The sequence below is a fragment of the Apodemus sylvaticus genome, chromosome 22 (assembly GCF_947179515.1).
Source record: "Apodemus sylvaticus chromosome 22, mApoSyl1.1, whole genome shotgun sequence".
Taxonomy (NCBI): Eukaryota; Metazoa; Chordata; class Mammalia; order Rodentia; family Muridae; genus Apodemus; species Apodemus sylvaticus.
In genome coordinates this window covers 6,019,353-6,031,538 of record NC_067493.1, presented here as the reverse complement: position 1 = coordinate 6,031,538, position 12,186 = coordinate 6,019,353, and the positions used below count along the sequence as shown (strand labels likewise).

At 34.4% G+C, this 12,186-nt stretch overlaps 1 pseudogene; it reads right to left on the bottom strand.

Moving 5' to 3' along the window:
• Positions 1-947: 947 nt before the first annotated feature.
• On the bottom strand, positions 948-11,423 carry LOC127672810 (vomeronasal type-2 receptor 116-like; annotated as a pseudogene).
• Between the last annotated feature and the right edge of the window lie 763 nt (positions 11,424-12,186).

Sequence of the window (12,186 nt, the reverse complement as noted above, 5' to 3'; positions counted from 1 at the left end):
CTTTCATCTAGAGTGATTTATAAGTTCATCAAATTCACCAATCTAATTGTTGTAAAGGTTTTGTATGTGACATTACCACTAGTGATTTTACTTGCTTAAAGAAAAACTTTCATTTCAAATTAAAGTGTCTGTTACATAAATTGACAAGAGTTTTATATTTCAGGCACAATCTGAACCCCATTTACTTTTTCATAAAATGTTCCCTTTTTTTGTATAATATCTGACATTCTTAACAACTTCCTAGTATATTTGAAAGCTATTCCAAAGTTCAGCAATTCTGTTTTGTCATATGCAATACAGTCACTGTGCTTCACACTCTGCTAACATTCACACTTGATTTTAGTACCTTTAATTGCATTAGGAATCTATGATATTTCAAATCCACATAGAAGCAATTTAACACTAAAGTGATGTCTTAGATTCTATTGCAGTAAAAAGCACCATGATCAAAGGAAACATGTGAGAAAAGTTTTTATTTACTTATGTAACTTGGTCACAGTATATTCAATGTAGCCAAGACGTGAAATTGGATGCAGGCACTCTGTGAATGCATGTGGAATAATTTTGGTTTCAGGCTTCAGGTCCATGTTGTCTGCAGTCCTCTTTTTATAACTCCAAGAACAACTTATCTAGAGGGGGTACTGTCCACATTAAGTACTGTCACCTTATATTAATCATTTATTAAGTACATGGCTTACACAATAAAACACGGCTCAAACTGATGGTAGGCTTCCTCAGTTGTGATTGCCCATCCTCAGACTGTGATCTTATGAATGAAACCATGTTCCATCAAACTTTTTTAACTGGTGTGACAATGTACAGTGCTGTCCTATTTGTAAGCTAAATTTTGTTTAGTATGTAAAAATATTCTATGACTAGATTCTACTTTGGTTACGACAATTAAAAGCATGTTGAGTATCATCTAACATTTTCATACTATGAAAGATTCAATGCAGCAATTTGTCTTTGCACTTCTGTATATTATTTGAATCTGGTCTAACTAAAATAACATAACACTTTGGGACAAAGATACACCCTAGCAACCCTGCACTAGAAGCCAAGATGGAGAAGACCTCCACAACCACCATGACCTTCCCCCTGGTGCTATGGTAGACAGGGAGGAAGGTGATCCAGACACTGCAGAACACCAGCATGCTGAAAGTTAGGAATTTGGCTTCATTGAATCTGTCAGGAAGGTTCCTAGCCAAGAAAGCCACAGTGAAGCTCCCCAGAGCCAAGGAACCCAAATATCCCAGGACAACATGGAAGGCAATGACTGAGCCTTTATTCCAAATAATGACAGTCTTCCCATGTTCAGATTGTATATCTCTGTCAATAAAGGGAGGAGATGTTACCAACCAGATGCCACAGAGAACAAGTTGGATCAGGGTACAAATGGGAATGACCAAGTTAGGTACCCCTGATGTCAGCACCCCTCTCATTCTTCTTCCTGGAGTAATGAGCTTGAAAGCCATGACCACAGTTATTGTTTTGGCCAACACTGCAGAAATAGCCACTGTGAAAAATACTCCAAATGTGGTCTGCTGCAGGATGCAGGTGGCCTGGTTGGGATGTCCAATGAAGAGCAATGAGCAGAGAAAGCAGAAGACTAGAGAGATGAGCAGGATGTAGCTGAGAATGTGGTTATTGGCCTTAACAATAGGAGTATCCTTGTATTTCACAAAAGTGATGAATACTAGAATTGTGATGACTGAGAAGGAGAGAGACATGAATCCTAGAGCCATCCCCAGTGGATCTTCATAACCCAGAAATGACAAAGCTCTTTGAAGGCAGTGGGTTTGCTCAAAGTTGGCATACTTACCATCTGGACACCTCACACACTGTTCCATATCTGCTGACAAAAACAATAAAACCATATAAGATACTATAATTATGTAGTTAATAATTATGTATTTGTATTATTCAGAGAATATATCACTAAATATTTAGGTATTGAGCATCTAATCCATTCCTTGTTGTTGTAGGGACAACTGACTTAAGATTGCTCTCTATTTACCTACGTTTTGTAGTGAAACAAAGCACCGTGATAAGAAATGGAATGGAAAAAATTTATGTATTAAACAAAAAAGAAAGAAAATATGATAAATAGTAATACGGATGATCTCAGATATTTTTAAATTTGTCAAACCATAATATCACTATTCATAGACAAGGGTAGTGTGCATGGGTAGTTACTGATGTCTGTTGATGAAATGCATTATGTACTTTGTTTGCTTTTTGGATGGTGCCAATTGACAATATCTCCTATAGAAATCAGAACATACAATTCCTCATGCAAACACTGTTTGCCTAAACGAATATTTTCATTCTTGATGCTCTCTGTCTCATAAACATTTGCATATTCCTCTCATTTTGGTACAATTTCTTTTTTCCCCACTATTCATTCCAAGGTGGCGTGAAGGTAATGAATATTCATATTCATCTCTCTTGACTTAGGTAGGTGGTGACTGATGATAAGCACTATGCCATCTCTTCTTTCTTGAAATCTTCACTCTTGAAATCTTCACTCTTGTTCTTACTGTTTGACAGGAAATGCTCAATCCCTTAAGCCATCTACCTCTTATTGTTATGAATTGTTTTGCTTTTTTGAGACAGGGTTTCTCGGTACTGTCCTGGCTTTCCTGGATCTCACTCTGTAGACCAGGCTGGCTTTGTAATCCAGAATATCCACCTGTCTCTGCGTTCAATGTCCTGGGATTAAAGGTATGTGGCACCACTGCCTGGCATTCATCTTTCATCTTAAAATATATTTCATAAAACAACAACTCTTACCCTGAGCATCTAGTCTTTGTCAGGAAGTAAGATGGGTGATTGAGGGAAAGATAATCGACTGATCAAGTAATCAAGTTTCTTTGTACGAAAAAAAAATCAAAGAAAAATAAATATGTTCCTAGATTATGCTGAAAAATTCGTCCTTAACAATTGGTACACATGTTTATCCTCCTAAATGTTTTCTGCATAATATAAAATCATAAACCAGCATACTGTGAGAGAAATGTATTGTTTGTAGAAGAGTCTGCAGGTTATTTCTGGGTTCAAAAGAAGCTGATATTATTTAACGGAGTAAGTTCTGAAATGGGAAGATTTTAGGATTTCAGTTTCCATTTAGGCCATATAACTTTTCTAGTTTGGAAGGAGAAGGACTCAAATTCAGCATTTCTTTTCTCCATGCAAGCAGGTACCTGTTTCATTGGAAACCTCATTTTCTGGACACGAAACACAATCAAAGCAGCAGTCTGCTGTTTCTTTCTGATGAATTTTCCTAAATCCAGGAGTACATGGCACACTACACAAGGAGGATGGAACCTGAGACAAAATATAAATATTATATAGTATGTGTGTAAGAGTGAATGTGTGTATATGTACGTAAGTGTGTACGTGTGTGTGTGTGTGTGTGTGTGTGTGTGTGTGTGTAGTTCATGTATACATCATATATATATATATATATATATATATATGGGACATTAACAGATATGGCTGTAATATTCCAGTATTTCTTCACAATTTCAGACACATTAGTATTTTGTATTTCCCTAGAGTACACCAAATGCCGTACAATATTTTCTACAGCATGCAATATTATATATGTAACTTTCAGGTTGTGGCAATTTCAAACTTTACTTCCTAAACTGATATATCCAAAAAGAATGCATACGTGGTATCAGGTTTTTTTTTTTTCTCATGATTTATAAATAAAAGAATCAGAATACTGAGGTTTGTGGAGAGACAATGTAGGGTAAATCAAAAAAGGTTATTTGATTGATATGAACAAAATATGTTTTAGAAGACTGCCCTAAAGTTAATGAAGTTTAAAACAATAACTTGAATCTCTTTCCCCTCCCCCCTTTCCCTGCCTTTACGAGACTCCTGTCTCATCACTCTAGCATACCCCTATCCTGGGGCATTGAGCCTGCACAGGAGCAAGGAGCTCCCTTCCCACTGATGCCAGATAAGGCAATCCCCTACAGAAGAGGGGAGACCGGGAAGTAGAAAAACATGTGAAATGTAAGTAAATAAAATAACCAGTAACATATACATAAATAAAAAAGTAAACCTTGAATCTGGAAAAGGGTTTATGTTAAAGAATACATTCTATATTTAATTAGGATATATATATATATATATATATATATATATATATATATATATATATATATATATATGTTGTTACAGAATTAAAAAATTCCATGGTATACATATAGTTTCAAAATTTTCATTATATATATTAATTTATAAATATATTCCTGTAGTGTGTGGAGAATAGGCATTTGGAATACAGAGGCTATTTATCTCTATGATAAGATTTACAGGGAGTTGAGAGGTAACAGATATTCGTGCTTATAACTGAGCATGGTCTTTTGCAAAAGTAGCAATTGGAATTAACTGCAGAGATATTATTTCAGTACCTCATGTTTTAAAATGTAGATATCTTGAAAACAACTAAAATCTGTGGTATACTTACTGAAGTTCCTCCTGTGGCCCAGTCCACGTCTTCAATTATGTGAAGTTGTTGCATCTGTGGAAAGCAAGGAAAATAGCTTCCTATTTTCACTTTTATTCCAAATCCTTTTGGAAAATTCCAAATGATGAAAATGTCATAATCTGTACACTGGTTTTCCCTATGTCTCATGTTCACCAGTTCTCCAACAGGGTTCATAAATACCCTGGTCTTCAGCAAGGAAGACACCTAAATGAGATCCATCATTAGATGCTTACATGTGCATATCAATAAAGAGAAAGCAAAATTGAGAATTTCCCCTAATTTCCTTATGATTTTCACAAAAGACAGCAGCATTGAAATACTCCCATGTAATAAGAAATATATATACCTCATTGATAACTGAAAATTTATATACATTATATTAATGTTCGATGGTAAATTGTGCAAAAACTGATTAGCATATAACAAGTAGCATTTTCTATGTGAATGTGTATGAGTGTATGTGTGCTTATGTTTTCCAAAATACATTTTTAAAAATGTAGCCATGTGTGCACAAATGAAGGGGAATTCTGAATGTGTGTGAAAATAAGGAATGGCTGCTGGTCTCTCATGTAAAGATAGTGAACATATATGAGGTAAACAGAAACTTAATAAAATGTACAGCGTTAATCATTTGTGGTTTTGTAAATCATTGTTAATTTAAATGAGTAAGTATTAGTTATAGCATATGTACTGGTTCTTGAAAAATCACTCTTTAGAAAAATATTCTAATTTAGTCATCACTTAGGGCTTTTATTATTAAACCCTGGGCTTCTATTTTAATTTTTGAACTCATTTGATGAAATGTTGAGACATGTTTTCACAAAACTCACTGATATCATAAAAAAAATTACTGTTTCCTATGAAATGTTTTCCTTGTGCATGATATTCATCCAAGTGAAAAATAAATTAGTGAATTTTGCAGGGCAGAAATCTTTCAACTGAGAGAATAATCTCTAACCAATATGCATGTTTTTCTCTGGGTCCATATAAAAGGTCACATTGACTAACCTGCTGACAGTCAGTAAACATTCCTTTGTAGTCTGCTGGTATCTGAGACTCTAGTTGTTGAAGAATGAGTTCATGGTAGGTGTGGGCCACCGCATACACAGCATTATACAAATTGTAACCTTCTTCACTCAGAGCCATGTCATATTTTTGCAGTGCTATCCATTCAAATGTGTTGTTAAATTGAAAATGTTCCATTTTATTTCTGTTCTTTGAGACTGAACAATTAAAATAATTCCACCCCAGGATAGACTCAGAAATGTTTACTGGGTATTTGTCAGTGTCTATAGTTTGCATAAAATTCCTAAATTTAGGCATCTCACTGCTGTGGTGTGCAAAAGTGACAGTCCCATGGAAAAAATTAAGGCTAAATTCCTTTTTATTTGTGATAACATCCCATTGCGAAGTTGTAATCCAGATTCTCTGAGCACCTAAATATTCCCATCTTCTAAAGCTGACTTCTAAAGTGGAGTTCATTTCACCATAAATGATAACCTTTGCTGAGATGTCATCATTTGTTTATCATATATCATAGCCTTTTTCATGTACATCTGAATGGTTTCTGGTATTACATTCACAAAAGCTAAAGAGATCCCATGACTTTGCATTTCTTCTCTTAAATCTGAGAGAAACTGAATTCCCTGGTCATTATCTGAGATGACCACGCCTATCCAAGTCCATCTAAAATGAAGCATCAAGGAGACCATTCCATGGGACAAATGTGTGTCCTCGGTGGCTACCTGATGCACATAGCGAAACTGGTCATGGTCACTTAGGTTAGGATTAAATGGTCCAAAGAAAACCTAAAGAATGTAGAAGAGAGGATGAAACATCCACACCAGGAATATGATTATTAGAATGTTTGGAATTATATTCAAATAATATATCTCACCTTTCTGAACTCCTATCAAGGATAGTATGAATATATTCTAAATATCATGTATTATTCCTTTTAGATTCTAGACTATTTCTTACAAGTTGGAATTTCTAGAACACAGTGTGCCTGTTTTTCCGGTACATTTGTGATCTGATTATTTAATTCCTTAATTTACATTTTTATCTCTCTCACACTTTATCTCTGTCTCTCTGTCTGTATGTCTGTCTGTCTCTCTCTTTCTCTCTCTCTCTATATGTATATTTATATTGTGATATCCATATACAGTGATATATATAGATAGATAGATTTGTATATATATATATATATATATATATATATATATGTGTGTGTGTGTGTGTAGATATATATAGATTTACATACACACACACATACACACACACACACACACGTAGCCTATGTGTGTCTGTGTCTGTCTGAATGTGTAGCAGAACACTCATAAATGCATGCTGTCAAAGTTTTCTTGTTGGCACATTTAAATGGAATTTAATGTTGTTGACTCACCCAATGTCATGCATTCTTACCTTTGGTGTCCGGAAATGAATTGACAGTTTTAAGGATGTTTTCCATGATGGGCCTGTAAGGTCTACATAACAAATTTCATGTATTCCACAGATATAATTAATAAAATTCTCACTATACTTTTGTTGTGAATGTATTATATCCAGAACTCCCAATGTATCTCGGCACAGACCAAGCATGGTGGCCATCTTCAAAGACATATTGGGTAAAAGATAAGGATTCTCATTAATCTCCTCAGTAGCAAAAAATATAACCAGAAAAAACTCGTATCTTCTTGCTGGTATTCTAAAACAAGGCATAGTGATGATTAAGGAAGATGTGTGAAACATAAAATTTCAATTGCAATAGTTTGTACTATGATACATTGTAAATTTCTAAATAAATATCTTGAAATAAGTCTCATGAATGAGTCATCTTTAGTGTTGAATACAAAATTAAGAATGCATAGGTATAAGGCACTATGGTATGATATGATACATTTTGTATTTGTGTAAAATGTTAAGGAGTTTGTTCTATGTCTCAATGCCATCCTTGAAGTAGAATACAGTCCTATTGAATAAGACACTATAAAATAATCTTAGAGATGTAATTCAACTGATATATTTGTAAAAGTTACTCATACAAAACATACAACATATTCTCCTTACTTTTTAATTATTTAAAATGATTTTATACATCAAACATCTTAATAATATTGTGTCTTTTGAGAAGCAAATAATACATCAAAAATTTTGTTCAACTCTTATATTTGTATATTTTCATAGCCTGAAATTATCATTAATGCATACTTAACCATATCTGCAGCTGAGGGTCCTTTATCTAATATTGAGAATTAATTTTTTTTCAAAATCTACATGGTATTATTTGGGGATTAGGCATAGGAAAAGAACATAAAATGTTATAACTGAACCATTAAGAAATATATTGCTACCTTCTCAAAAATTGACCATATAGTTGGACAAACTTCAGTAGGACAAACTTCAGTAGGTACAAGGATATTGAACTAATCCATGGTATTCTATGGGATTACCGCAGACTAAGACTGATATTCAATAACAATAAAAACAGAAATCCCACATACACGTGGAAGCTGAACAACTACTCAATATATAACTACTACTCAATATATAATTTACTCAATAACACATTGGTCAGAGAGAAAATAAAGAAAGGAATTAAAGATTTTTTAGAATTTAATGAAAATAAATTCGGGCCTATCCAAATTATGGAACACAATGAAAGCAGTGCTAAAATAAAATCTCATAGCTCTGAGTGCCTCCATAAAGAAAGTAGTGAGATCATACACTATCAGCTTAGCAGCTCATCTGAATGCTCTAAATCAAAATGAAGTAAATGTATTGAAGAGGAGTAGACAGCAGGAAATAATCAAGCTCAGGGATGAAATCAACAAAGTAGTAACAAAAGAACTATAGAAATATTCAACACAACTAGGATCTGGTTATTTGAGAAAATCAACAAGATAAATAAACCTTAAGACAGACTAACCACAGGGTACGCAGACAGTATCCAAATTAACACAATCAGAAATGTAAAGGGGGACCTAACAACAGAAACTGAGGAAATTAAAAAAAATTGATTTTACTACAAATATCTATACTCAACAAAACTGGTCAGGTAAGCCAGTCACAAAAGCACCCACATTGTATGCAGTCACTGCTGAGTGGATATTAGCCTAGACGTTTGGAACACCCAAGACACAACTCACAGACCAAATGATACTCCAAGAGAAGACCAAATTGTGGATTCTGCAGTCGTTTCTAGAAGGGGTAACAAAATACTCATAAGAGATAAAGTGTGGAACAGACATTGAGCCATGCAGAGACTGTCAAGAAACCATCGCATATACAGTCATCAAACCCAGTCGCGATTGTGGATGCCGAAAAATGCTTTTTGAGAGTAGCCTGATAGAACAGCCTCCCGACAAACTCTGCCAGAGCCTGAAAAACACAGGCATGAATGCTCTAGACAACCATTGTATTGAGCATCAGTTCCCTAATGGAGGAGTTAGAGAAAGGACAGAAGGAGCTGAAGGGGTTTGCAACCCATAGGAAGAACAACAACATCGACCAACTGGAAACCCCAGAACTCCCAGGACTAAACAACCAAACAAAAGAGTACACATGTAGAGAACTATGGCTGTCATTGAATATGAAGCACAGGACGGCCTTGCAGGGCTTCGATGGGAGGCTATGTCCTTGGTCCTGTGAAGGCTTGGTACCCCAGTGTAGTGTCAGGGTGGTGAGGTTACTGTGGGTGGTTGTGGGCAGGAACACCCACATAAGACAAGGGGAGGAGGGATGAGATAGGTAGGGAGTTTCTGGAGGGGAAAGAGGAAAAGGGAAAACATTTGAAATGCAAATAAAGGAAATATCCAATAAAGGAAAACAAAAAATATATATTCAAAAGCTCTTATGTGATAATACCTGGCATTGTGTGAGTGTTTTTAAAATGTGTTTTGTATGTGTGTATATTGTCTAACAATCATTATACTTGAAAATGGTTATCTGCTTTACAAAGAAAGACATTATTTTATCAGTAAGAATATGTTACAAATTTCCAAACAGAATAAACATTTTGAAGTTAAATATTATGAAAATGCTAAGTTCTTGCACAATGAGAAAAGCTATCAATAATATATCCATGATGTTTGGAGAACATGTTTTTGTTATTTTCAAATGTTAATATTCATCAACCAGAATTATTATTTAAAAATATATTTCATTTAAATTTTTCATCCATTTCAAATTACACACAATGATATAATATACCACATATCCAGATTTTTATCATTTGAGCTGTTTTATGCACTAATTTAATATTAACTTTTAGTATGTTGTTAGTATGTCAATTTATTAAAAACCTATCAGATTTCTCTTATCACTTCACTCTTCCTCAATCTTTGCAATCTTTTAAATGGTGTCTTCGCACAGAGATCTTCCCTGCCTAAGAAATTTGTTGATCTCCACCAACACAGTTAGCAGTTCATCTGTTATTATTACCTATTACTTCTCATCTGGAGAAAACATACCAAACACACTCTTTTAATGAAATTTGGACTTTCAATTGAATGCTTGGAGATAAGTTTTTCTTTCTAAAACCTGATAAGTGCATTGACACAGTTCATATATATTTAGATATAAATCATATAATGGCTTATGAAAGTGTCACCAAGGATAATTTCCACTATTTTCCAATGAAGTGTGGAAAAATACAGAAAACATCAGAAGAGAAATTCATACTAACCCAACAGAGAAAAATGATCATGTGAAGCAACCATCATTATCAAAGTGTACAGTGTATTGTGGCTACAAATGGAAAAACATGTTATTTAAATCCCAAAGACATGAAAATTGAAGAAGAGACATGAAAATTGAAGAGCATCAGAGACAGAAAAGCACCAAAAATCTTGCTTCATGAAAGTAAGAAATCCAAAGTTCATTGATTAGCTAAAAGGTGAGTTATTTCAACACACCTTACCCCATTATCTTCAGGCACATATGGCAACATCTCATGCTTAGGATCTTAGATATTGAGGACATCTTCTTCTCAAAAAGAAGTATATTTATTCTCCTAGATTTATTCAATAGTTAGTAGAAATATTGACCATTATTCTGATCCTGACAATAAGTATAATCTGTGTCTGCGTATTTGTGTAATTGAACCAAAAGTTAATTCTCATAACAGAATAAGAAGCCTGGCAGCCTTTTCCCACATTCAGAGTTAAATCTAGAATTTCAAGAGGTTCTCATTTAAGGACTATTTTATAAAGCAAAGTATATGTATATTCACAAGTATATATGTAATGTTATACTTGTAATCAGGTAGAGTAAACCAAAACATACCGAAATATTTTAATGAATGAATGTATGCCCAACTGTTGTAGACCAAAATTAGATAACCATTTTATGAAGGCATTTAGATGTACGCTCATACAGGAATCATTGGCAGGCAATTGAATATAGTCAGTGATGCTGTTTTTTTCATATTGAATTGTTAATAAAGCTGGGAATTGTGCATTCAAGGCAGATGCAGAGACATCTTTCAATAATACATAATATCAACAAATACTCAAGAGGGAGAATCAAGAGTCATTTTCCATCATTGTGAGATGGAGCCCAATGTATTAAAGCTATACTAAACTGTGATACATTTAAAGCTATTAAAAATAGTGATTGGTGTAATAATTAATTTTCAGTGGTTTCTAAAGTTACAGGGGGTAACATATTTCTAATTCATGACACTGATGCAGAAAATAAAGTTAATGACTTACCTAAAATCAATCATTTTATTATATAAATAGTCTTCAACAGGTCCCTCCTCTGGCCAAAGTAAAAAACCACAGTCACTTCTCAAATCTCCATCATTGTCTTCATTATTTTTCATCCTCCAAAAGCAAATGGGTTCTGTCAAACAGCACAAGAAGGGAAAAAACTTCAGGAGCAAAAATGAAATAGAGAAAGCACACAGCTTCTTCATGTCTGCTAGGCCTTCCGATGTAGCACTTGTGAAATCCGTTTCTTATGCAGACAAACATCACACACACATTTACAACTAAGTGTCTGTTTTAAGACTATAGCTATCCGGAGATTCACATAATTATATTTGCAATTCCTTTCCATTCAAACTATGTCATGCTCCCTAGATACTTTGAGAAAAATCTGGCCTCAAGCTTTACATCTGAGGTCTGAAAACTTTTGATCAAAACATTTGTGAAAACATGTTTTGGAGATCACGTTCTCCATCCTCAGGTGCCATGATGTCATTCATATTTCTGAAAACATGTTTTGAAAATCATGTTCTCCATCCTCAGGTGCCATGATTTCATTTGTATGCATGGCATAATTCCCAAGGACAATCTTCTCCTGGGCAGCTTGGCCCAGAATATGTTTCAACAGCCATATGGAAAACACAATGGATTTCAACAGAAATTCCATAGACAAAAGTTTAAAAGGGCATAAAAGTTTCTTATCATTCACACTGAGAGAAGAATCATGGGACATTATGTCTTCCATTGTCTAGTGTAGGGAAGCACAGTCTCACATGAAACACTGAGCCAGGAGTTGAACATTCTCTCTGTTGTTCATATGCTATTGTACACTAGTCATGTTTACAAAATATCTCGAAACTTCCTGTGACTCCTGTCATCTGGAGAGCCTGTCAGTATGCAAAATCCAAAATGCCTGTATTATAAAAATCCAACCCCCGTCCTGTCCAATATCAGTGCTGTGCACATATTCAC